At 39.9% G+C, this 27,348-nt stretch overlaps 1 long non-coding RNA gene across 1 annotated transcript in view; it reads right to left on the bottom strand.

Annotated features, from left to right (window-relative positions):
* Positions 1–7,261: 7,261 nt before the first annotated feature.
* The window catches only part of LOC132691837 (uncharacterized), a 168,228-nt gene continuing 148,141 nt past the window's right edge, over positions 7,262–27,348 (bottom strand). The window contains exon 4 of the long non-coding RNA XR_013555070.2: positions 7,262–8,555. This is a non-coding gene — a long non-coding RNA (uncharacterized LOC132691837). The remainder of the gene's footprint in view (positions 8,556–27,348) is intronic.

Below are 27,348 nucleotides of genomic sequence, written 5' to 3' on the forward strand. Positions count from 1 at the left end.
TTAGATTGTGTGGCATTAATGTTTTGGGTTCTAGATTAACCGAGGGCTACTCCTGACAAAGGATGTATCTTGATCAACAAACCAGAATCTGCAAAATAGGTGTGTCTACCATAAAAGAATGTTATGAAAGGTAATGACACCAACCTCAGTTGGGAAGGCAGTGAGAAAAATGATAGCCATGGCCAGCACTGGACATGGGGTCACCTCACCTCGCAAGACCCCCGGTGGCCTTAACAGTCGGAGCAGGGGTGATGGAGAGAGGGAGTAGGGCCGAGGAACCATTCAAACACAGCCAGCATTTCCATTTGTGAACGTGAAATGCCCTTGGAAGCTGGCATCCTTTTAAACATAATGCCACCCTACCAGGGGAGACTTTCTGCTGCCAAGCATTCGTCTTTAGCAAATTCTGCAGCACACTTGTGCTGCTTTCCTCAGTCCTGCTGCTATATCTGATTTTAGGCTGACCCTATATAATTAGCACTTTGGGCCGGCAGTGTTGTTTAGGAACACTGTTTCCATCATTCATTGGGGGATTTAATAAAGCTTAGAAATACAGTGAGCAGGAGCACCATCTAATGCAATGTTTTCCTTTCTTCTTTCTTTTCCTTTCTTTCTTTTTTTTTTTTTAACTGAGGATCAAGACTCCTTATTGGGTTATAAAATCTTTTAGCTGGGCTGCAACCTGCATTTAAACATTTTTAAAGAATAGAACGGAGCAGCATAATATAGAAAATAAAGTATAATAGTGAGGGCAAGTGTAGGTTCATGAAATTTTATATCTATATATATATGTATGTATATATATAAATTATTATATATATATAAATTATATATGTAAACATAGTAGTAGAACATTTATATATATTATATATAAATATATATATTATATATTATATATTTATATATTGTGTGTATATATATATATATATATATATATATATATATACACACACACAGTGTGGGTATAATGCTGTAAAATATGGGCCAAAGCTGGACAATCACCAATAGAATAGTTAACCCCCAGACTGAACCAGCACCAGTCTTGGGTCAAGTTGCCCCATCCTGCCATGTTATTGCTTCATTGCCACCTGCTCTTCAAAGTGCTATTTATCTTCATTTTCCTCATCAACAAAATGAGCTCAGCAGCACAAGAGGAGAAATAAAATTTCAGGAAAGGAAACACAACAGGGGGAGGGGAGTCTATTCTAAAAGAAACAAGGAAATATATGTCTCATTGTTTCTCATCGGGGCTCCCACAGTTAATCAGCTCCAATCGCTTTCCATATAAAATAGCAATCATTTGACTTCTCAAATCCAAAAAAACCTCAAATACAAAAATTTGCATTTAGATGCAATGACCTCTAGTGTGTCCCTAACAAGATAATTAAGCACAAGCATGCAGGGTGGCATTTAATTGCTCTTTGCCAAGTGTTCCTGGACAATTCATTCCAAATGTTTTGAAATGAGGGGCCTCTGGAGAGGTCTACAGTGAATGTCACTAGATATATTCTGGTTCAATATCTAGTTCAAGTAAGGGGACCAGAAGTGGGCAATGCTGAGGAAAGGGGAAGATGTTAGGGAGAGTCCCAGGTGCCTTCTGGGAGGGATTATTACTTTGTTGGTTCCTCGCCCAGACATATGACTGGTTAAAATGATGCGCTCTTTCTGGTGTCTCTGATCTGCTCTCCAGCTTCTATTGTCCCCTATTCCAGAGGCTGAATTTTAGGTGTGAGGCAATTATATATGGTGTGCTCACTCTATTTATAAACAGACTCCTAGGGTGCTTGGGTGGCTCAGTCGGTTAAGCGTCCGACTTCGGCTCCGGTCATGACCATTCTTGGGTTTGAGCCCTGCGTCAGGCTCTATGCTAACAGCTGGAGCCTGGAACCTGCTTTGGATTCTGTGTCTCCCTCTCTCTCTGCCCCTCCCCTGCTCATGCTCTGTCTCTCTCTCTCTGTCAAAAATAAATAAACATTAAAATTTGTTTTTAATTTAAAAAATTAAAAAATAAAAACAGACTCCTGGAAAAGGAGGAGATCAGTAGGTGATGGCAGATTCCTACCGAACACTAGATTTTCGTATCTCCAATCTGCCACACGGTTGAAGCAGGCAAATAGAGCTCACGCAAAAACCATAGGATGCCCTTGCACATGTCCAAACAGATGGCTTGCCGGCAGAGGCATCTGTTCTAATTTCGGGCAGGGCAGTGGGGTGGGGGGCAAAGAGAATGCCCTCTAGATCCCGGACAGTTCCTGGAGACCTCTGTGTCTTTCCACTGGGAAGAGGTTACCTCCTTCAAACTTATGTGGGTCTCTTCTCTTCTTGACTTACTGACTTATTGGAAAAGGGAGAAAAATGTAGATAGAAAGTTTCTTTTTTTTTCCTTTTTTTTTTTCAGATAGGTAAAGAGAATAGGAAAAACACCACAGAGGAATCAAAGGGAGGAAGGAAGGAGAAAAAAGCAAGATCCAAAAATAGAAGCCCAGTTTAAATTGTGCCTGCTGCTCTCTTCTTTCTGCTCTGCGATATGACCGTTTTTTTTGTTCACAACTTTTTGAAAATTCCAGAGAGCAGCCAAATATTTGGATGTGAGAAGCACCGTAATTAACAAACGCATGACCGCTGCTACAGCCTACCAACGTGTCTTTTCTTCTCTTGTCAAAGAACAGAGAGAAATAATAAAATGGGAAGAAATCTCTCTGCTTCTCAAGCGGGCTCAACACAGTCCTGAGGCTATGTGTGGCCGAATTCCCTGCACCATCTCTCCCCCTTGGCTTTACGCTATGAAAACATTGTTAGTTCATCGGGCTTGCTCTTTCTGGACATTCCCGAAACCTCTAACTGAAGTTGACAGATGTCTGTTTCTCATAACCGAGACGGCTGCCTCTACCGCACTGACTACATTTTAACAAGTTATCTGAAAATACGAGTGCGTTGTCACTGTTGATGGAGGGAAGCTGAGTCAGGCCAGTAAAAGAAGCTTTTACTTACACGTGACATACGCTGGCCAGTAGCGGTTAAGTGTGTGGCCGGAGCGCTTGGTTAGCATCCCAGCTCTGCCGAGGAAGGCTGTGTGATTTTGTGCAAATGCCTCTCCACTAGCTTCATTTTTGACCCTGAACAGAAGAGAAAACAGTTGTACCTCTCTCACACGGCTGTTGGGAGGATGGAATGAGTTCATTCCTATAGCATATGCAGGGCAGCACAGGGCATATTTGTGAGAGCAAGCTTTGTACAACGAGGAGGAAGAGGAAGAGGAAGCAAGCAAAAGCTTTACCCCAAAGACACAGAGACAGTACACATTACAACATACAGGGGCCTTTGGACTCCACACTATTCATTTGCAAACACAATTTTCCTTGGAAAATTTCTTGGAGCCAAGAACCGGGAAGAACAATGTGATCATTAATTTTATGTGAGAACTCAGCTCAGCCACGGTGTCTGGTTTTTGGTCAAACTCCTGTCTCAATGTTGCTGTGAAGGTGTTTTTTAGATGTGATTAACATGCACATCAGCCAACTTTGAGGAAAGTAGATTACCCTCCATCATGTGGATGGGCCTCATCCAATCAGTTGAAGGTTTCAGGAGAAAAGACTAAAGTCCTCTGACAGAGAAGGAATTCTGCCACCAGACTGCCTTTGGGTTTGAGCAGCAACATCAGCTCTTTTCTGGGTCTCCAGCCTGCTGCCTGCCTGTGACTTTCAGAATTACAGCCCCTACAATTGCATGAGCTAGGTAACGAGTCTGCTGTGCTCACAGATTGCCAGAACGAAAGGAACCATACTGTTGGACCCACACCTGAAGAACCTCATCTGCACCTGGACCCATTTTGGATAATCAGATCCTGCACTTTGAGTCACTGCTACAATCAGATGAGACTTTGGGTATCTTGTTAGAGGGAGTAAGTTTGTTTTTCATGTGGCTGAATATATATCATTTATAGTCAGAGTGTTGGTTTGGACTGTGTTTTTAAAAGGCAACAAATTCTTTGATGCTCTTGCAGTTGGAATTGGGCATCTATTTCCTCTCTACTGGGGTCTTGTCAGGCTTGTGGCTGCTTGGACCACTAGAGTTAGGTGGGAGTGATACCATGTGACTGCCAAGACTAGGCCACAGGAGGGAATACCATTCTTGGAAAATGCACACCTGTCACCCTAAACTGCTACAGAATAAGTGCAACCACCCTGAGGTCACATGCTGGGAGAAAGCTAGGCTCCGTAGAGAGGCCACACTTCAGTTTGCCCGCTTGGCCCTCAGGACATCCTGGCCAATGTTATCAGGTGTGTGAATAAGGAAGCTTTCCTACGATTCCAGCCACAGAGTCATCTCCAGCCATCAAATATTCCCAGCCAAGTTCCTACGGGCTGCGGGACAGAGATAAGCAATTGACGATGTTGAACATTATTGGAGCCCAGAAAGCAGTGATGTTCGAGAAATCCTCCCACCCTTGGTATGCCAGGAAACACCCAGCCACAAAGGACCACTCTGCCCTCACGTTATCCAAGATAAGACCCTCTCGATCCTTCCTCACGACTCCTGTTAGACTCATGGATGACTGCTCCATATACTGCCTCTATAAAATCCCAGACCCCTTTCTTTTCTTTGTGAAAGCCCTCATTAATGAGCGTTTTTCCCCACTGCAAAAGCCTGAAAAAAATCCTATCTTTAGTTCAGGTGCATTTTGTCTTCAACCATCCTCACCGAGTGCTTTCCAAACACTTGACCCACACGATCTGTGAGCATAGCAATATTATTTTCAGTCTTGAAGTATTTTTTTTTCTGCAACAATAATAACCAGAATAGAACTTAGAATCATCTCTGTGCTTCAGAGTTAAAAATTTCACCAGGTTAATGTGGAAGTTAGTCTTTACTTATATTCTCACATGTACTTAGGAATGTTTTTAACCTGCAGAATCATGATTTTATTCAATGTTGGAAAAATTCTATCATATTTTAAATTATTGCTTCTGTTTGATTTGTCTTCTTTATCAGAAACACCAATTATATCTATGTTACATCGTTATTCTTTGTCTTCCATATATATCATTAGGATCCCACTTTTCAAAATGTTTATTTATTTAAAATGTTTGTTTACTTATTTATTTAAAAATTTTTGTTTTAGTTTATTTATTTTTTGAGAGACAGAGCAAGAAGAGGAGGGGCAGAAAGAGAGGGAGGGCAAGAATCTCAAGCAGGCTCTGCACTGTCAGTGCAGAGCCTGATGTGGGGCTCACGAACCATGAGATCATGACCTGAGTCAAAATCAAGAGTCGACACTTAATCAAGTGAGCCACCCAGGTGCCCCTAAAATGTTTATTTATTTTTGAGAGAAGAGTATGTTCATGAGCATGTGAAGGGGAAGGAGCAGAGAGAGAGGGAGACAGAGAATCCCAAACAGTTTCTGCACCCTCAGCACACTGCCTGACCTGGGGCTCGAACTTCCTAACTGTGACATCATGATCTGAGCTGAAATCCAGAGTCAGACCTTTAACTGACTAAGCCACCCATGCATACCTAGGATTCTGGTTTTTAAAAAAAAAATGTTAATGTTTAGTTATTTTTGAGGGGGGGAGAGACAGAGAGAGAGGGAGACAGAATCTGAAGCAATCTCCAGGCTCTCAGCTGTCAGCACAGAGTCTGACATGGGGCTTGAACTCATGAACCGTGAGATCATGACCTGAGCTGAAGTAGGATGCTTAACCGACTGAGCCACCCAGGCGCCCCCCCAGGATTACGTTTTTATCTCTTTTCTTTTCTAATAAATTCTGAAATATTTGCAAGTTTGCCCTCCATCACAGCGATTTAATTTGTTTTAATTTCTGATTCAATCATGTTCTTTAATGCTTCAGTGCTGACATTAAATTTGTGATTATAGCTTTAGATTCTTTTAAATTCTCTTTTTATTTTACTTTTTAAAAAAACTGTGTGCTTCTGAGCAAGCCTCAAATATTAATCTTTTGGGGTTTGTATTTTATCTGTAATTTCTTAATATATATAGCCCATATTTCTTTGAAATTTTTGAGTACAACGTGATATATTTTAAAATTTATTTTCTGCAGTGTCTTTAGAAAACATACCTATATATTCTTTATCTACAGTTTGAGCGCTTTGTTTTCCATTTTGTATGTTGCAGGTTTTTTACTGATTCCATCCTTTTATTTTTTTTTCTAATTTCCTAATCACTAAACAAGAAAACATATATCCATCCCTGGAGTGTTTTCCTCACTGTCTCTCTGGTTGCTGTTAGACTTCTCTCCTCTAATTGAGAGCTCTAGATTTCAAAGATTCATGCATGCCCTAACCAGGTGTTTTATTGTCTCTTCTTTAAAGTAAATTTGCTGACATAAGGCTGGATCATCTAATCTCAATATATAATATTTCCGTGTAATCCTGAGTTCAATCTTTTTTCTTCAGATTGTTTTTGCCCTTTAAAAAATATTGGCAGAGGGCGTAAATAACAGACTATAATTCACAGCATGCGTGCTTCTGGGGCATTCCCTAGTTCTGTCCTTTCTGTGGAAAGGACAATCTCCTCCCCAGTTTACATGTTGCTTGCGATTGTAATTTTCATGAGAAAATTTTCTACTCTAATGGCTTCACGAAAGGATCCTTAAGCCTGACTCTGTGAAATGCAGGCCTTTTTCATTCACTCATAGCTTGGTGGTTGACTCTGTTGGATGAGCTGATCCTTTTACACATTTATGTTCATATTTCACAACATTGATGTATGGTGTGCCTGTTCCTCGATAACACTGAAGTGTCTGTCTTTCATTGTATTATTTAGTAATGTGAGGGTTCCTGACATTAAATATGCAAAGTAGCTTGAGAGCCTTTAAATAGGGGCAAAGTAAAAATTGCTGATTATTTATTATTGCTATAAGGGAAGCCATTTAGGATTACTCTCCTGCTGCCCTCTGATTAATGCCCATCTCGGCAGCATTTTCCCCGTGCTTTTGTAAAGGTTAAGCTACTTCCCTGAAGTAAATCGACCTTCAGTCGATGTAGCCCTAAATAGGAGCACAGAATTCTGCACCACTTGGTCCCATGTGAGGGATAATGTTTACTTGATCTCCTCCCAACAAAATTGTTCCATTTTTACTTCCATTCCTCTATAGCCACAACCATTTGCAGCTTGAGTGTTCTTAAGCTGGTGTTTATGTGCTTACACAGAGAGCAATAAGGACCAAAAAAAAAAAAAAAAAGACAAAGAGATTGAACTCTACAAGTTTTATTTTTGATTCCAAACCAATGTCATGTTATCTCATGCCTTGCTTTTCAAAATGCGGTCCGTAAGCCAGTAGCACCTGCATTAGCTTCAAGCTTGTTAGAAATGCTTAATCTTGGACCCATCCAGAACTTCTGAATCAGAATCTGCATTTCTTTTAATATTTTTTTAATGTTTACTTATTTTTGAGAGACATAGGGAGATAGAGTGCGAATGGAGGAGGGGCAGAGAGAGAGGGAGACACAGAATCCGAAGCAGGCTCCAGGCTCTGAGCTGTCAGCACAGAGCCCGATGCGGGGCTTGAACTCACAAGCGGTGAGATCATGACCTGAGCCGAAGTTCAACGCTTAACTGACTGAGTCACCCAGGAGTCCCCAGAATCTTCATTTTCAATACAATCCCCAGGTGATTTATGTGAGCTTTGAGGTGTGAGGAACACTGTTTCTTTTCTTTCCTGCCTGACAAGTCCCAGAGAGGAACTCTGAATTCTCTGAACTGCCTCCGTTCTGTTGTCCACACATGATGGTGGGCTGGGTAGGTAGGTGTTCATTCTCACAAACATCTTTTTTTTTTAATTTATTTATTTTTAGAGAGAGAGAAAGTGTGTGTGTGGGTACAAGTGAGTGGGGAAGAGACAGAGAGAGAGGGTGAGTGAGACAATCCCAAGCAGGCTCCAGGCTCTTGGTGCAGAGCCCAATGCAGGGCTCGATCTCACAAACCACAAGATCATGACGTGAAGTGAAATCAAGAGTCCAAAGCTTAAACAAAGCTTAAGTCCAAAGCTTAAACTGAGCCACCCAGGCGCCACACCCCCAGCCATCTTTTCATCCTTGCTTTTATAAAAATTCTAGTTAATTATTGGCTATTACCAGAGAAACAGTCATTAGCTTCTGGGCCTCATTGACCAGGCTGCATTAGTGGCAATAAGCTTACATTCTGGAGAGAGGATCAGACAGGTCCAATAAGAAATTTAACATGCAATCGGTGCCTTTAATACTAAGTAGCTGGAAGTTTTGTTTCATCAACCCAGTAAAAACAGATAGAGCTCCCTGCTAAATTCTCTCAAAGTAAGGAGATTTCTCACCAGGTTTACTTGTTGGAGAAATACAATCCAGAACTTCAGACTATTCTGGTAGAGGAGGCAACTTCTCCGAACTCTAACTCAGATTTATTTCAGGGTAAATAGCAAGGCAAGTGAGTGTTTCCTGTACGTTTGTCTCAAGGAAGGATTGTCAGGGGGTTTTACTGCATTGGTTGAAGTGGGAAGCCTGTGAAGTTTCTCATTGGATTTTACTTCCTGAGAAGACATCAGGTCAGGTTACTTAATGGTCTGTGTTAAACAAAAAAAAAGAATAAAGGGAGTCACAAATTTGTAAAACAGATTTATGAAACACTACTTTTTTCTTATTAAAACATAACAATAATAGGACCTGGCATATTTCACTAACAGAATTTAACACAGATTGGATTTATTTTAAATCTGGTCACCCTCAATTTTTTAAAAATGTACCTATTATGTTATCTGACACGTATCCACCTCAAATCTTCATTCATTCATCAAGGCATTCAATTATTGTCTCTGTGCGCCAGACACGGTTTTAGAAGCTGTTTTCTTTCTTCTTTTCTCTGACTCTCTATTCTATTTTCCGTTCTTCATGCTCATTCACCCAAGGCCATTGGGTGAAAACCAATCCTTCCAAACTGATTTCACTCTATTGCCTCCCTCACTTAAGTCTGCCCTCAGCTGTCTGTTGCCAAGGAATGTGAAAGTCAGTGGAATAACAAGGTTTTCGCATTTTGGCTGACTTTTCACACGGTCCTTGGAAAGGAAAAGCCCCATGCTTTCTTTCTACTTAAGTCAGCTTTGTTTCCTGCCCCTGGCTAAACTCCACACTGAGTGATTTCAACTGCTAGAGGTTAATTTTCCTGTAATAGCCTCATTGTGATGGAGGGTTTTGGAAATTACAAAAATTAGATGCGCCACTAATTGGCCTGTCTGGTCTTGGAGCAGCTCCCTGGGTTATAACACAGTCAGAAGAGGCTGTATAGCAAGGCCAGATTTGATTCCCAAACCAACACTTACCAAGACAGTTAGATGTGAGGAATGAAAATTATTCCAAACAGAGCCACATTAAGTGTGTTATTCTCTTTCTTTTAATTGGAGGCAAAAGGTACTAGAGAGATTCATTCCATTCACTAGGACTTGGGGCAGTGTGTCAACAAATATTCCTGGACACCTGCTTTGCCCACTTGTGAGCTGAGCCAGCTCACAAGAGAAGGACACACTGCTCCCTAATCTTAAGGTGTTTAGCTTAGAGAGGGGAAACTATCAAATCACGTAGCCAAGTCGTGAGCTTTCAAATTTGCTCCAACAACAATTTAGATGTACAAAGAAAACGATCTTGATATTTTCTCTAATTCATTTGATTTTTCTTGTCACAAACCCTATCCCCCTGGGGAGTGGAGGCAAGTAAACCTCAGCCAGATAATAATAGTGCAATTGATTCTGACCGAAAATGTTTCCCCTTCAGAACCTTTGTTTTATGCAAAGTGCTCTTCCCCAACATAGCTGGCTGGCATAGGAGTGGTTTTGGATGATTCATTCAGTGTCTTCAGGCAACTGCTCATTCTTTAGACCTTACTCCCACCTCACTACTGCAAAATGGTATGTGGATGTGGGAGGCAGTTTAGTGCATTTTTATGGAGGTTTGGGAGGAGTCCTCTGATCCATTTGCTCTATTCTAGATCATCCAGCCCTGGATCCCCATGTGGGGTGGCCAGGTGGCTTCTGGTCTAGTCCCTCACTAGACCTCACCCCAGGAAGGGCAAATGGTTTTATCTGGCCTTCTGAGGGAGCAGGTGTTATTACCACCAGCCTCTGTCTTGAAGTCTTAGCCCTCCACTGTCTCTTTTCATGAACCAAGCTTTTTCCAGGCCACCTTTGCTCTCGACTTGGTTCATGGTCTGCTACATAGGAGCCCATCTATTAATATAAACTGAATGCCAGCCCTTCAGCTTGCTGCAAAATCCAATTTGGATATCAGAAGTTCAACTGAAACCCTTTCTCTTCGTTTGGCAGAATGGTAAGCAACACCGCTGAATTTGGATTTCTGAGCCATCACTTACTAGATTTGTGACCTTGGGTAAGTTCTGTAGGCTCTCTGTGCCTCAGTTTCTTCACCAGTAGAACTAATAATAGTACTATCTGCATCGTAGGGTTGTTGTGCAGAGGACAGGAGTTTGCACATGAAAGTCCTTAGAACAGTGACTGACACATAGTAAGCCATATACAAATGTTGACTATTATTATCTGAATTTCTCTTGGAACACTCCTAATGTATGTTTCTGGAAAGAAAGAAGGAAACTGTTGTGCGTTGGAAGGACAGGGAGTTGATGGGGAAGTCAGTTGATCAGGAAGTATAAGAAAATCGCTTAAATATATTTTCAAACTATCATCTCCTTATGATTTATATGAAAGATAAGGAAAAACAGTATATAATTAAGTACTAAAGTTTATTCTGTGTATTGTAGGCACGGCCAGTATTCAGATACATTAGAGATGAGACGAATTTTAGTCGTGTATTCAGGGAGTTTTTATGGAGGTCCAGCATGAGAATGATTTGGGTGAAAAGATGGGGATGCAGAGCCTGAAAAGTTTAAATGGAAGGATCTTTAGGCAACATGTGAAACCAGGTGGGCTTTGTTATTGTCTTCGGTGACTTCCTGATTTCATTCCTTGGGAATGATTTCACAAGAATAAGAGGGAATGAACTAACAATGTCTCCTCTCAGGGCAGTACGATTAGGTTGAGTCTGCATAAACTTGAGTATGTGGCAACTGACAGGCTAACTGGAATGTTGATTAAGAGCTACCAGTGATATTTCTTCTGTAATCTGATTCCGTGAAGATGAGGTTTATTCCAAGACCTTTCTTCTTCCATTTTAAAAGAAATAGGGGGACTGGCGTGCTCAGAGCAACTCCAAAACTCACCAGTCTGTGAAGGGAAAGGTTTTCTTTTTCCTTTGTTCTGTTACCTCATCTTTATCTTTCTCCCAGCCCAGATGCTGACCTTGAAGACGCTTTATGTTACCCTTGAGTTTCCCTCAGGCTTCTCTTTGCCTTACAATGGACTCAAGTCCAGAATGAATCTTAAGTGATTTGCTAAGAAGAAACGACTTACAGGAAGAATATTGTGCAGCCCCTTCCTGACCTTAAATCCTCTTAAACCGCCAAGAACAGGACTGTGGTGCATTGAGTCTAGGGCTAAACATTACTCTTGGCAAATAAAAAAATAACAACAACAACAACAAAACATGAGTGAATATCCTTTCTAAAATTAACCGAGGCCTCCTGACACTTGCTGTGGCTTCTTTTATTTGTGTTTGGAGGATGCCAAAGGAAAGGTAATTGAGGAGTGGGTTATAATTTAATCACCCAGCACAATCCTTTCTTCTATTTATAGCCATGTGAAAAATGTGAGCAAGCCCTTCAGTGATTCTGCTTTCATTATGGGAAAGCCCAAAAATCAGGAGCCCAACTTTCTACCTAGAGCTCCAACAATTCCACTGGGCTGTAGTGCATTAAGCTTGATAGTCTGTGTTTGGGTGCAAATGAGTGTTACTATCTATATGCTTGCCTTCCTGAGAATCTCTCTAAAAATCTTATTTTTAGGAGGAGAAAGAAATCCATGGAGTAACGAAGTCTATCAGCAGGAATTCTAATCTCATTTTAGAATTCTTTAGAATCTGTCATTGAAAAGGCAGACTCACCAAAATTCCATCAAGGGGGCTTGCCAAAATCCCAGCAAGTGTCCTGAGAACTGCCAGAGGAACACTAGTTATTAGACAGATTTTAATTTGTGCAAATCCATTAACAAAAATCTCTAATTAAAAAAAAAAATCAATAGATGCCTGTGACATTAACCAGCAAAATCTAATAGAGGACCATTAAAATTTTTTTCTATTCAATTAACTTGAACACAACATGATGGACTCAACAGATACTTTAATTAGATGCATATGAAAAGAAATTTTGCAAAATTAAACAGACTCTCTATTTGCAACTGATATGAGGAGAACTGCAGTAAAAGATTTGCTCAAATCCCTAATGACTGGTAATTTCCTTGAGAGGGACATGAATTCTTAGACAACATCCTTACAAATCAATCCTTCCCCAAGAGGCTGTCCTTTGTCAAGAAGTAGAGCACTGTGCTGCCTGTTTCTTTTTCTGTTCTTTTTTTCTGGGTGAGATATTCATGTGGAAAGCACAAAAGGTACGCTTCTGGGGACTGTTTACCAGAATCACTATTCCATGCTCCTCACAGTAAAAAAATAGCCCCAAATATATGGCCCTAATTTACAGGGTAAACACGTGTCCAAGATTGTCCTAGACTGTCTCAATTTATGCCTGTTGCCTTGGCATAGTTATTAATAGCACTCTTTTTTGCTCTAAATAGTGTCTTGGTTTGGGCTATAAATTATACAGTCATCCTACTAATCCATCAACCATCCCCACTATCTATTTCACACTACTAAGGTACCCTTCTCAACTCTTGTCAGAAATACAGGATTTCCCTGCTCAAAGCGGTTGAAATTTTGGAAGTTAAGAAGTACTCATTGTTGTCTACACAAGAGGCAAGCAAGCACATTCATCACCCCCCTCCATTAGTTGTCTTCTTTTTCCACCCCGCCTCCCACCCCCAACTTTACCCTCAACTATTTTACATTTAGGATTAGTGTTAACATCTTGTGAGATGAACTTGACATAATTCCCACCATAGCAGTTTTCAAATCCTAGATGATTCTATTCTTTTTAACTTCAAGCATTATCTTCCTCACCTAAACTAATTGATATATTACACATACGGTAAAACATTGGATTGTGAGTAACTTGCTCTGAGAGTATTCCACAAGATGAGCAAACATTTCTAATAATATTTAACTTGATAAATGAGCGATGTCTTGAAACACGAGTAGTATTTAACGCTGAAGGTCACACGACAACAACTGAGCCAATGGTTCTTCTCTCTCTCTTTCTTACTGCAGGATTGTGAGCGATAGTATTCCAGGCTCAGATGCTGTGTCTCAGCTATGGTGTTTGGCAGAAATCACTGATTTTTCAGAACATTGGAGGGTGCCCACAACTGGCACTAGTGTATTTTTTCTGACTTCAAAGCATCTGTGGACAATCCTTTGCTTTTCCATACAAGAGTAAGTTTACGAGTGCTTTTGCTTCATTCTAGGACAGGCTGCCTGCGATAGAGAGCTTTTCCTCTGCTACCTTATGGCCAGTTACATTAAATACAGACAAGAGTCTATTAATACTGTACTGTAGTCAACATCTGTTAGTGATAGTGAAAGTCATCTTACACAATAACCCTCCTCTCTCTTGTCTCCTTTCAAACCAGCCACGAAGGTTTTCAAAAGTAAGTGCAGGTTAATTTGTTTATTTTTCTTTATATTTAGTATTTTATTTATTATTTTGTATTATATTAAAGTATTGTAATCATTTTCCTATGAATATTTTGGGGTTGTGGAATGAATTCTCTGAGTTTCCATTATTTCTTATGAGGAAATTCGCTTTGATATACAAATGTTTTGGATTATAAGCATGTTTCCAGAACGAATTAGGCTCGCAAACCAAGGTTTTATTGTCCTTGGAATGGAAAGCTATACACAAAATGTTGGATTGTCCTTCTGTTAGCCAGTCTTCTCACTGACTCCCAATGATGCTTGCTTCCTGATGTTCACACTCTTGCGTGGGCTTGTACCAGGATTGGTTTTTGTGACCAGTAAATGATAGTTTGTGATTCTAAGATTAGCTAATAAAATTTTGCTATTTCCATTTTGTATGTCCTATTGCTGACCTTGTCTGTCTCTCAGATTACTTGCTTTGAGGACGACATGTTGTGAGCTATGTTATAAACAGCCATATCAAGAGGCCCACATGGCAAGGAGCTGAAATGTCTCATCAGCCACAGCAAGGAAGCAATACCTACCAACAGCCACATGAGCAAGCTGGGTCCAGTTGGGCCCTAAGATGACTGCAGTTTGGGTCAACAGTTTAACTGAAACTTAGTAAGAAACCCCCAAGATCGGACCTCCTAGATTCCTAACCCTCAGACACTGGGTGAGATAACAAATATCTATTGTTAAAAAGTGCCAAGTTTCAAGAGAATTTGTTATGTAGCAATAGCTAACGGATTCAGCGAAAACCCCTGCCTCCTGGGGAGATGGCATCAGGCAAGGTTAATACGGTGCCCAGAAAAGACAGTACTGGACTTGGGAACTAAAGGAGATTACATGGGCATAACCCATCCATCTGATAATTCAACAAATATTTCTTGATCACTTACAATGTGCCGGGTACTGTACTAGACCCTGCACCAGGTACTAAGGGCATGGGAATGTGCCAACGCTGTAGGAATGAGTACTTGCTTTCATGAGGTTTAGAGTCTAGTAAAATCTGAGGAAAAAAAAAAAACAACACAGAACAATTGCTAATCAGTTTCTGAATACATGACTGTCTGAAAGGACAAGTACGTGAAAGTGGATATAGGGCCAATAAGTGTCAAATGTACTGTGAACATTAAAACTCTTACTGCTACTATTTGATTTATACATGGCAAGTATATACCACTCAAAAATCAAATGGTTCACTTGGACAACAGATAAGAAAATTGGACCCTTGTTCATATATTTGGGAATTGATTTTCCCCAGTTTGGAGAGTAACCACAATAAAACTGCGATGTTTATTGCTAAGAAAACTTTCTAATAGAAGGATGTGTTTTAGTTAAATAGCGAACACACGATGATAAATTTACCTAGTATTAATTTACATGTGGGCTTCACTAAGAAGCAGAGTGAAAAGCAGGCAGTAAGGGAAACTAGCCCTGAAATTTGGGTATAGCTTTTTAATTTGATCTTTAAAAATAAGAGCCATGGCTATTTAATCTTAAACTCCAGGATCACCACTGGCTTCTCTAATGGTTTGAAAGAAGCAATTTACTGCCTCATATTTCTATTAATGCACATTTGAGGGAGATAATAATACTTAGATAGCTGTACAAGGAAGATTTCAAAAATAAATCTCAGTGTGGGATGCAACTTATGCCAGAGAGTTATCACCTCTCAGGAGGTAAGAGAGAAGAAGGATTTGCCTTTGCCTTTCCTGTGCTGTGTCATCAGGGCTGTGAGGAAATTCTTGGCTGTGATTGTGTGATCCGCATTCAGTGAGTCTCGGTTCTCCCTCTTTTCAGAGGCAGGTTGATTTTCTTGTGCGACAGGGCAGGACGTCCACCTGCGGTACCATGGATGTCTTTGCTCTGCACACTAATGACGAATCAGTGCCGACAAATCCAGAGTAATCACCATCCTTTTCATCTTCCCCGCTCTCCCCAAAGCTTCAACTAATAATAATAACCATTCTAAAGCTTTCTCATGGGAAACTCGGGCTTGACTGGAAGGGAAATCAATTGTTCTTAGGACAGCTATTATTGTAAGAATTAATCACCGCTATTTGCAATTACTGTACCGTACAATTATCACTAATATTTATGCCGCTTTGACTGCTGCTAGGGACCGCGTTGCCTTTGCCGGTATTAGTTCAGAACAGAGAGGCAGAGCGGAAAAATAAATGAAACCAAAGGCTGGCGATGACAGGTTGAAAGGATCCGATTCTCCCACTGTCAGGCCAGGATGTATTAAAGCTACTGCCTGCTCAAGTCACAACAGCAACCCACTCAGGGTTGCAAGTTTTCCTTTGAAAGAGAAGAAAGGAACTCAAATGGGTTTGAGAGGATACAAATTAGAATCATTCTCAGCCTTAAAAATCTATTTTCTGAGCCTTCATAATTCAGTTCTTCTGAAGCATATGATTCGTTGTCACAGAAAAAAAAAATTCTGAAATGAGCATCTTGCAATGCACCCATTGGACGCTTCGTGGTGACTCACCCTGTCTGTGCCAGTGAGAAACTTTTGGTTCAGCATGGAGGGGAATGTTTAAGATTTTAGGCATCTGGTTTCACTAAGCAATAAACAGATGACAAGCCTTTGTTTTCCTCATCTGTTTGTCCAACATCCATTTATAATTGAAAGATATTTCAAAATTGTTATGTTCTTATATTTTAAATAACTTCAGACTTGGAAAAAAAAAATTGACAAAACTGTATTAAAATATCTGTACCATCTTCACCCAGATTCTCCCAAATCACAGGGTATTATCCAAATTAGGAAATTCACATTGAAACAGTAGGATTATCTAATCTACAAAGCCGCAAATTTCATCAATGTTTCCATTAATGTCCTTTTTCCCCAATCCAGGATCAGATCCAGGATCCAAATTGTACGCAGTCTACCTAGTAATCTGGAACTAGCCTCATTGTTTTTTGGTTTTTTTTTCAAAGTAGTGTCTGATTATTTGTAAAATGTCTCTCAATTTGGGTTTCCTTGAGGTTGTTCTCAAGATTAAATTCAAGTTACACATTTTGGGGGCAGAAGTAGCACAGAAATGAAGTTGCATCCTTCATAGTGCATCCTATCAGAAGGCACGTGATATTATCAGTGAAGCCTTTTTTTTTTTTTTAATTAAGCTTTTCTTTTGAGATAAGTGTAGATTCACGTTGCAGTTGAAAAAAAAATAATACAGATAATCTCCATATACACTTTACTAGTTCATGCCCATGTTAACAGCTTCGAAAACCGTAGCTCAATATCACGACTAGGATATTGACGTTGACGGACAAGAAATAGAACATTTCCATCAACACGAGGATACCTCTTTTTGCCCTTTTGTAGTCACACACACTTCCTTCCTCCCTTATCCTCTTAATCTATGGCAGCCACTACTACGTTCTCTATTTTTATAACTTTGCCATTTCAAGAATGTTTTGTAAATGGTGTCATATATTATATAACCTTCGGGGACTGGCTTTCTTCCATTCAGTGTAGTTCTCTGAAGACTCGGCCAGGTTGTTGCACATGTCAATAGTTTGTTTCTTTTTACTGCTGAGTAGTACGTCCCAGCGTGGATGTACCGCAGTGTAACTATTCAATCGCAGTGTAACTATTCAATCGTTGAAGGACATTTAGGTTACTTCAGTTTGGGGCTATTAAGAATAAAGCTGCCATAAACATTTCTGTACAGGTTTTCATGTGACCATAAGTTTTCTGCGACGAATGCCCACAAGTGCAGTTGCTGGGTGATGTGGTAGTCAGATATTTAGTTGTTTTTTAAGAAACTGCCAAACTGTTTCCCAAAGTGGCCGTACCACTTTATATTTTGAACTTCCTTGTATGAGTGATCTAATTTTCCACATATTTACTAGCATTTGGTATTGTCACTATTTTTATTTTAACCATTCTGATAGGTGTAGGGATAACTGACTGTGGTTTTAATTTGCAGTTTGCTCGTGGCTAGTAGGGTCTAGTAACTTTTCTTATGCTTATTTGCCGTGAGTATATCCTCTTTGATGAAATGTGTGTTCATGTCTTTTGCCCATTTTCTAATAAGATTGTTTTGCAGTTATGTTTTGAAAGTTCTTTACATAGTCTAGATATTAGTCTGTTGCTGGTTATGTGGCATGCAAATGTGTTATCCCAGAACCTAATCTGTATTTGCATCCTCTTAACCGGATCTTCTACAGAGAAAAAAGGTTTTAATTTTGATGAAACTCCATTTATCCATTTTTTTCCTTTTACAGATCACGTTTTTTCTGTCAAATCTAAGACTTCTCTGCTCAGCCTTAGATCTTGAAGATTTTCTCATATTTTTTCCCAAAAGTTAAAACTTTTTTATTTTTTATTTTAAAACTGTTTTATTTTTTCACTCAAGTCCATAATCTATTTTGGGTTAATTTTTGTTTCAGGTGTAAGACTTAGATGAGGGTCATTCTTTTTTTGGAGGGTGGGAGTGCAGGAATGCCCACTTGCTTCCCTACCAGTTTGGCAAAGCTATTTTCATTTCTTTGAATTGCCTTTGCATCTTTGTTTAAAATTAAGCTAGGCGGTTTCCTTCAGGGCTGTTTCTGAGTTCTCTGCTTCATACCATTATTGTATGTGTCTCTCCTTTTTTTTTTCTTTTTAAGTTTATCTATTTTCTGAGAGAGAGAAAGAGTGAGCGGGGGCACACACACTGCGAATCGGTGTGGGGGGTGGGGGGCAGATAGAGGAGGGCCAGAGGATCCAAAGCAGGCTCTGTGCTCACGGCAGAGGGCCAGATGTGAGACCGGAAGTCAGGAACTGTGAGACCAGGACCCCAGCCAAAGTCGAATGCTTAACCAACTGAGCCACCCAGACACCCCCGTGTCTCTCCTTTTACCAGCACCCGAAGGCCTGATTCCTGTGGCTATATACACTGAGACTAAATCCTCCCTTTATTCCTTTTCAAGTTATTTCTTTCTATGCTGGTTCCTTAAACCTTCCATGCAAATTTCAGAATAATCTTATTTATAATATCTACTAAGTATCTTGCTGGTGTTTTGATAGGAACTATGGTAAACTTGTACATCAATCTAGGGAGAACTGACATCTTTACTAAATTGAGCCTTCTAATCCATGAACACAAGATGCCTCTCCATACTTAGATCTTTATTCCTTCCATGAGAGCACTTTGGTAGTTTCCAGCATGCAAGTTCTGTAGTCAATTTGTGAAATTCTCACTTATTTCATTTGCTTTTTGAGTTTACAAAAGGTACTATGGCTTTTGTTTTTTTTAATATTTATTTTTTTTTTTTTTGAGAAAGAGAGAGAGAGAGAGAGAGAGAGAGGGGCAGGGAGAGAGGGAGACACAGATCTGAAGCAGGCTCCAGGCTCTGAGCTCCGAGCTGTCAGCACAGAGCCCAAGGTGGCGCTTGAACTCTTGAACCGCAAGATCATGACCTGAGCAGAAGGTGGACACTTAACTAACTAAGCCACCCAAGCGCCCCAACAAATGGCAGTATGTTTTGAATTTCAATGCTCATGTCTTCATTACCGGCATGCAGACATACAACCCATGGAATAAACGTGCAAATGTATTTTGATATTGCTCAAGGTGTGTCTTCAGGAGAAACTCCTTAGAAGCAGGCTTATTGGGCCAAAAGGTGGGTGAACAGAGTTATGCTAAATGTGGCCAAATTCCTCCCCTGTAGGATAGCACTGGTTTATATTTTGCATTTCCACGATAGTGTATGAGAGGGGCTTATTCCCGAAAGCCCCACTAACAGAATACATTGCCAGCCTTGAAAAGGTTTTGCCAATCTGACAGATGATGAACTGCATTTCGGGATAGTTTTGATTTTGTGTTTCTATAATTATGAGTGAGGTGGTACATATATTTGTATACTTAAGGGCCATTGTTTAATATTATTGAGAATAGTCTGATCCTGTATTTTTTCATTTTTATATGAAGATTTTGGTCCCTTTTCTCTCAATTTTAAGGATTTTACATATTGTTAGGGTATCAGTGTATTTTGTGTGTTACAAATGCCTTCTCCTGATTTCCCAGTGGTCTTTTCACTTTGTGGTGCTTTTATTTATTTATTTATTTATTTATTTATTTAGAGCACGTGCATGAATGGGGGAGGGGCAGAAAGAGAAGGAGAGAGAGAATCCCAAGCGGGGCTTGATCCCATGAATCATGAGATCATGACTTGCCGAAATCAAGAGTCAGATGCTTAACCAATTGAACCACCCAGGCGCCCAGATTTTTTTTAAACATGCTTTTTAATCATATCATCAAATTTATAATATTTTCTTTGATTATCTTTGAATTTTAAGTCCTATTTAAAAAGCCTTTCCCCACACTGAGGTGAAAGAGTAATTTATCCATGTTTTCCTTCAGTACTTGATGGTCTTATTTTTCACACTGAGATCTCTGATCCTTTTAGTTTATTTTTGTGAACGGTATGAGGTACGGACCCAGTTTTATCTTTTTCCCAGTGGCTGCCCAGTGGTTTTATATTAAAAAGTGTATTGTTTTGCCAGTAATTTGAGATGCCAAGCCTGTCATATACCAAATTTCCACATGTACCAACATCTATTTGGGGACATTAAATCCACTGGTCTTCATACTCCAGTATCATACTATCAAACATCCATTTGCCAATACTCTGTGTCTCACTTCCTTGCTGAAGAATGTAAGCCCGTGGCCTACCTTCTGAAATATGGTAGGTTGCTGGGAAGGACATGGGTCCGTGGGTCTGTCCTATCGCACTTCCACTGGCTCGTGACTTTGTCTTCTTCACTTTCAAAGACACGGTTTCTAACAGTTATGAATTAGGATGACAACATATATTTCAGATGCTTTTAAGGATTAACTAAAGCAATGTATGTGAGACTTCACTGTTAACTCTTATTGTTATTAATATGCACAGTGCAGCATATATGATGGTATTTAAGAGGCCAGGTCCTGTAGTTAGGCAGAGATGGGGTCCATTCTCCTCCTGAGCATATGACTTTAAGCAAGGTAACTTAACCTTTCCGAGTCTTACATTTCACATTCTGAAATGCAGATAATAATTATAACCATATGATGAGGTTATAAGGATTTGTTCGGATACTATATGTAGAGCACTTAACAGTGTCTGACATACAGTTTTTATTTGATTAATATTAGAGATTTGCCTTTATTGATCTACAGATATTGCTAGCAACTTTTGAAGTTAGAGAATATTCCATTTCCAGAGATTCAAAGGGGTTTGCAGACGTTATTCTGTGTACACTTCACATTCAAGGAAGCATACGTTTCAGTGAAATTCAACATAGTTGGTAATCAGTTTCATGTAAAAATATGTAAATAAAGAATTTGCCTTCTAAGATGGCCTTAAAGAATTGCTTGCTTAGCACCCTGTAGACACACTGCCAGTCTCTGTTGCCCTGGCCATGTGTATTTTGTGGCATTCTCGCCTGGTCTAGAACACATATCAGATAGCTAGACTCAATTGTGGTAGCAAGCCTTCCACAGACAGCATTCCCCGGGGGAGATGCCACATGCCTTTCCTTTCAAAGATCTTTCTACTTTGGGTCAGTGTCCATTTCACATTTTGGATCACATAGCCAGGCCCTGAACTTTCTAGAGGCAAATTTATAGAAGTTCTTCATTATAGATGATTCATGCTTTCTACCACGTTCATATTGCTCTTTTCTGCAGAGGGTTAATTTTAAGGGAAATAAAACAAGCCCAAATGTTTCTATTTATTAATGAGCTTTTCAGCTCAATGTAAACCTTGTTATTATTGATTGCCCCTCAAAGACATTAATTTTTCATAGGCTTAATTCTGTATGGAGACTTCTCAATTATAGTATCTCTCCTTCTTTACATACTTGAGAGTTCTGACAGATTAAACATGTGTTTCCTGTCACTCCTTCATCTCTCCTAACCTTGTTTCCCCAGCCTTCTGCTTTGGCTAACCATAGGCAGTATTTGGGCATCTTTCCTCTTGACCCCATGAAACTTATCCTTTATTAATACCTCTTGGCATCCAACAACTTCAAGGTAATAGGAGAACAGGGATGGCATTAATAATTTAGAATTGAATAACTAACCAGAACAGAACAGGCCACTTTCCTTCACCTGCTCACCCTCTCTTGGCAGCATGGGGGAACTGTCTGTGCCAAGCAAAATGGGGCAAGGGAACTGACTGGAAAGGCAGAGATGGATCAACAAATCAGAGCAAGAAGGTCAGTTGGGTTTTCTGATCTCTGCTTTCTATGTTTCAGCCCCCGCCCCTCCCCCAAATGAAAGAATTCTTCCTAAAGCTATACATGAATAACAAGGGATCATAAAGATTATCTAGCTTTGTGCTTTCTTATTCAAATGACAAAACTGAGATTCGGAGAGATAAAGTAATTGATCCTAGGTCACACAGGGACCTAATGAATGGTTCAGGGCCCTTTCTAGCACAAAATAGAGTCGTTTTGGAAAGGCAATTTAAAGGAGGCATCAGATGTCCTGAAACTAAGATTTTCACGTGAGTTTATCCTAGTAGAATTTTCAAGTTTGACACTTAATCATACCAGAGAAAAGAAAATGTGTGAAGCCATTTATAAACATTTCTGCAAGATTCTCATTAACACTGTGATGGTTTTCTTCTGAACTCCTAGGCATGTATGACACATTTAACCTGCCTCCTGGATTTGCAGGATCCCTCAAGCTCACATTGTATTTCAACTTGTCCCCTTGTGCACTTGATTAATGACATACATCCATACCAATCTGCTGGGCGTTTTCATATATGAATTTAAACAATTAACTTACAATTTATTCTCAGAAGAATCTACCCAACTAGAATTAAGTCCATTGCTAATAGGAACTATAAGTTTTAAATCTTTCTAGCCCCATAGCACCTAGTTTATTGTTCATGCCTTAATAAATGCTCCATAAGTACATGTTAATCCATTGAGGAGTGGTCATTTTCATGAGTGTTTATGACTAGTCCACTTCTCACCCTGAATTACAGTGGATTTAGAAAAACAACTCTCTTGTGTGAGCAATTTTAAGTTCTGGAAACAAACGAACCCCTTCGTGCCCAAGGATCCTCCCGGGAAACCTTGCATCCCCTCCAGTATTAATTAATTATTTCCCGGTTTTAAAAAAATTCTTTCAGGTTTACACTTAGGCCTTTCAATCTCAAGGCACTTACAAACTTGTGTGTACAGTTGTAACTGTTATTTTAATACATTACTGAAAATGTTCATATCCTATTAGAGAAGGCAGCCAATGCAAGAAGAAAGTTGTGGAACAGGTTCATTCCGAGTGATGATCTGTGTTCTGATACTGTAGAAAATCCTATAATGCATTAAAATGTTTCCAATAAGGCCTAATGAATACATTACAGTGAAAAATAATTCAATCTGTCCCAATGATTGATTTGAATCACAAGATACAGACTGGCAGCTGAGTCACTTTTTTCTGTCTCCCAAATATTTTCCATGCAATGAAGATTAATCCCTTCTATTCTGTTGAAGAAATAATAGAGTCATAAAACATAACAGAACAAGAGGAAGTTGACAAAGTGTATGTTTGATTAATTGCCTTAATAGATTATAGGTGCTGACTGAAGTGTTTCTTATTTCTCAATACCCAATTTTCTATCTTGGAAGAAGTAATGCAAAATATATGTATTTACCAACCCCCAACTCTATGAACAAAAACTGAAACACAAAATGCATGTGCCAGAAGTACTCAAAGTGTGAAAAAGTCTACTATCTATTTAGAGTTTTAAGGTTATGACAGGCTGATTGGGTTGCCTTGGCAGCCAGGACAGGAGGACAGTTGATCAGAAGGCCTTTGGACTCTCTCTTCTCAAGTGATGTCTGGCTTCTCTCTGGCAAAATAGCAGGTTCAAATTTCTCAGAGCAAACACAAGAATCATCATCAGTGGTACCTGCCCCTGAATTTTCTTAGCCCTGGTCTCAACCCAGATGGGCTTTGTCATGGGACCCTGTGAGGTTCTCATGGGTAAGAAGATGGGACACACTCAAGAATTGGCTGCTAGCTGCATTCATTTGGTGGGGGCAATACCATTTAAAGTTATGACTTTCAGAACCTTTTCTCTTCTGTTCATGTTACAATCCTAAACTATGTGACTTTTCCTCTCTACCTGAAATTCATTCTTCTATTCATTTACATTTCTCATTTGTCTACCATGTGATAGGCCTTGTAATAGAACAATTAACATGAGATGCATGATAGTTGTTTCAGAGAATTTATAGCTTATTTACAGAAACAGACATTTAAATGTGTCATTTCAATAAACTGTGATGAGTATTATGATAGTGGGTACATAGGCGCTATGGGAACATATATCAGCGATGAGTGGACCTAACCTTCTCTAGAAGGTTAAGGAATATAGATCATTTGTAGATGGAGAAGTTTAAGCTAAAATATAAAAATTTAGAAGGAGCTAGCAAGGCAAAATGGTATCATTGGATGGTGGGTGGATGGTGTGGGAGCTGTCCTCTACTTTCTTCCTTATTCAAAAAACCTAATGTTGAAAGTTCCCATTTTAGTAATTCTGGAGTAGCTGGTATGAAACAAACCCTCCCACAGAGAGCAGTTGTAAGCTCTGGATAAAATATAAAAAAGCAGCTATTTAAAGTCACCTAGGAGAAGTAAGAAGATTCACTCCCGAACGAAGGAAATCTCACTGGGTAAGGTCCATGATGTTACAGATTTTCCCCTGAGGGCGCACATTGCTGGACAGTTAGATATCAAAAAGAACACATTGGTCTTTTTGGCTAGAGGTGGCTGAAAATCAAAGGGGAACAAAATCTCTCATGTATTCCCATGAGCCACAGAGAAGTTGCCCAATTCTGTTTATAAGAACTCCTTGAAAACTGGAGTGACCCTTGAACTGCACATGTGCAGGGAAGATGACAAGATGCCCAGAAGAAAGCAACAGATTTTCCAGGTGAAAAATATGAGCAAGAGATTTCAGCTGCTGAACGACACAGGAGATAAAAAGTTTGGAATCTGAGTCATATCAATTTAAGAAGTCTCCAAGAGATCTGTTCTGGTTGTAAATTTAAGCTTTTAGAGCCCTGGTTACTCTGAAGTTTAAGTCTGGAGCCTGGACTTTGCCTTCTCTGCCCTGGCTTTGGAGGAGAGAAGATATTTTTTTTTTGTATGTTACCAACCAGGCGCCCTAGCTTTCACCCTTAGTTTTCAATTGGCTATTGATTGCCCTCAGCTTTTTATTAGCTTTTTCCAGAGCTCAACTTACCCACCTGGTTCTATTGTCATTGTTTCATATTTCTCAAATTCTTGATAAATTATACCAGTTTTTACAGGGACTCTCTATGATCCCTGACCACCACCAAGGGGATCCTCCTTGCTACCTGGCGGCAAGTGACCCTGCTCAAAAATGTCATCTCATCGGCTGCTGTCCCTGACCACCCAGTAACAACTACCTCCATTGAGAAGTATATTCTCAGACAGCTTTAGCATGCAGGATGTTTGCAGATGCCCCTGTGATCACACTTACAAAAGAAAGGGACCAGAAGCTGGATTTGATAGAAGTTGAATATAATGCTTTAGCCAACCAGAAACTTTGAAACTGAAAAGGCTCTTCAGAATTGTTCCCCGCTAGGACAAGATGACCAGGTCTTTAAACACTATATGCAATACCATAGACAGTATATAGACCATGCCACGAAAGTCTGTAATTTGTATATTGCGGCTCCCTGCAGCCTAGGCAACTCCCAAAGGAGCTGACAGCTAAAGGCTGTCTGCTAACAGCACTCACAGAGGTGGAGTCAACAGGTGCCTTGACCAAAATGGATTTGGGGTGGTTTATCATAGTGTTCAACACAATCTATATCCATCTCCTTGGCCCCTGAAGTGATAAACTTAATGGTAAAAGCTGACATTCTAAAAATAGCAAGATGGAAATTTATATATATATATGTGTGTGTGTGTGTGTGTGTACACATATATGTGTATATATATATATATACACACACATGTATGTATATATACACATATATGTGTACACACACACACACACATATATATATATATATATATATATATATATATATATATATATATATATATATAAAGGCTGGTTCTTTGAACCCTAGAAACATCAGCTTAGGAAATCTTATTAGGATATTATACATCTCATCATCATGGCCATTGTTAGCTGGCTTTTTTGTTACTGGAAACTGAAAACAATTTAACAAATCAGGGAGAGAGAGAGAAGGGCAGGTATCAGGCTGAAGGCAGAGGAAGCATCTTGTGAAATAGCCAAGACTGTGAGGGAACACACATCTTTTGAAGAACTGACACAAGTCTAGTATGGGTGAAGTATATAGTGTGAGGATAGACAGAAAATAAATAAAGCCGAGGAAGTAAGTAGGGGTGAAAATCATGGATGCCTCTCAAACTTCACTGTGGAGTTAATTTTATCCCAAGGGCAAAGGAAAGCAATAGTGAGGTTTTAAGCCGGAGAGTGATATATAATAAGGTTGCGCTTTTGAAAGATCTCTCCAGCTCCACTAAGGAGTTTAGGTTGGAGAGGCCAAAGCAAGACACAGGGAGACATTTTAGGATGTGATTTCTCTAATCCTGGTGAAAGGGAGCTTGGAACATAGTGGTAGCAGTGTGGATGGAAAAGAAGTGGGCGGAACAAGACCATTTAAAGGTTGGAACCAATTACACTTGGTGACCAATTTGTTAAGGAAAACGTTGCAATTGGGATGATTTCTTTGATCCTGGCTTGGGCACACCTTCAGTTGTAGCCCAACAGACAGGTATAGGCATTGGGCTCCAGAGCCAGACAATGTGTTCCCTTCCCCATACGTACTTCTTTGCTGGGTGCCTTTTACCAATTTTCACCATTCTGTAGTTTTCACATCTGTCAAATGTGGTTAAGTGTCAACCTTAGAAGCTTGTGTGCAGAGTAAATGAATTCATAGAGGTAAAATACTTGTCCATAGTAGCTTCCCAATAAATAGTAGGCATTATTATTGGGGATCCCACTCTGGTTTCCCTATTCCTGCTTCTTGTTTGCTTTTTAAACCTTGCCAGTTTTGGTGTTTTCAGATCCCAATGCAATAACCCATTCTGTCACTTGTTTCTTTCATGATGACTTATTTTGGCATTCCTGATGCCCTGGACAGCCCCATTAGCTCCCTCACACCATGCCAGTGGGAGAGAAAATGTTATTGTAGGAAAAGAACTTCCTGATGGAAGCTGTTTTGATTTAAACTTGTGTTTATTGGGGCACCTGGGTGGCTCAGTCGGTTGAGTGTCCAACTTCAGCTCAGGTCATGCTCTCACAGTTTGTGGGTTCAAGCCCTATATCTGGCTCTGTGCTGACAGTGAGAAGCCTGGAGCCTGCTTTGGATTCTGTTCAAGCCCCTCCTCTGCTTGTTCTCTCTCTCTCTCTCTCTCTCTCTCTTTCTCAAAAATAAGTAAACATTAACCATTAAATGTCCCTTTCACTTTTTTGCTCTAACTAAAACTGACTTGCTCCACAACACCGTTTAACCTGCAGCATCTCAGGTGTACATTGCTTTTTTTCCCCCATAAGAGACATAACTTGAAGCCTAGGATTGGGGTAGGATTCCCCCCGTGTTTTCCATAGATGCTTCCAAACTACATTTCCTACTCTCTCCTTCAAAACTCATTATTGTATGTG

This window comes from Panthera onca, chromosome B1 (genome assembly GCF_046562875.1).
Source record: "Panthera onca isolate mPanOnc1 chromosome B1, mPanOnc1 haplotype 2, whole genome shotgun sequence".
Lineage (NCBI taxonomy): Eukaryota > Metazoa > Chordata > Mammalia > Carnivora > Felidae > Panthera > Panthera onca.